Source organism: Morone saxatilis, unplaced genomic scaffold (assembly GCF_004916995.1).
Source record: "Morone saxatilis isolate NCDOM2014 unplaced genomic scaffold, NCSU_SB_2.0 Contig21, whole genome shotgun sequence".
Lineage (NCBI taxonomy): Eukaryota > Metazoa > Chordata > Actinopteri > Moronidae > Morone > Morone saxatilis.
The window spans coordinates 21,933,269-21,933,671 of record NW_023339774.1 but is presented as its reverse complement, the minus strand read 5'-3'; positions in this window follow the sequence as shown (position 1 = coordinate 21,933,671).

Here is a 403-nt window from a genome sequence, read left to right as displayed (position 1 = left end):
CATGACAGCAGTAAGATCATGACAATAATATATAATGCACAGAAATGGAATAAACAGCAACAGCGTATATGAAAAACTAGTGCAAAAAAATCACAAATACAAAAATATATTGCACTTTGAAGTTTTAGGTGGAAGAAGTTTGAACAACATTCTCAATTTGATATATTCATACATCTGTAAACATTTATCTGTTACACTTTTTGTCATTCTTATCGCGAGCACGAAAGCTTCTTTAAAAACATCCAGAGGAAAACATCTACAGCGAGAGAAGCTTCAGTTCGGAGCAGAAAACCAACAGGCGACTTGTGGTACTTTATCTTGGTTGGTCAGAGTTGTGCTTTTTTTATTCTCTAGAACCTGTTTATACCTGGTCATTTAAAACCAAACACACACTCTCTCTCTC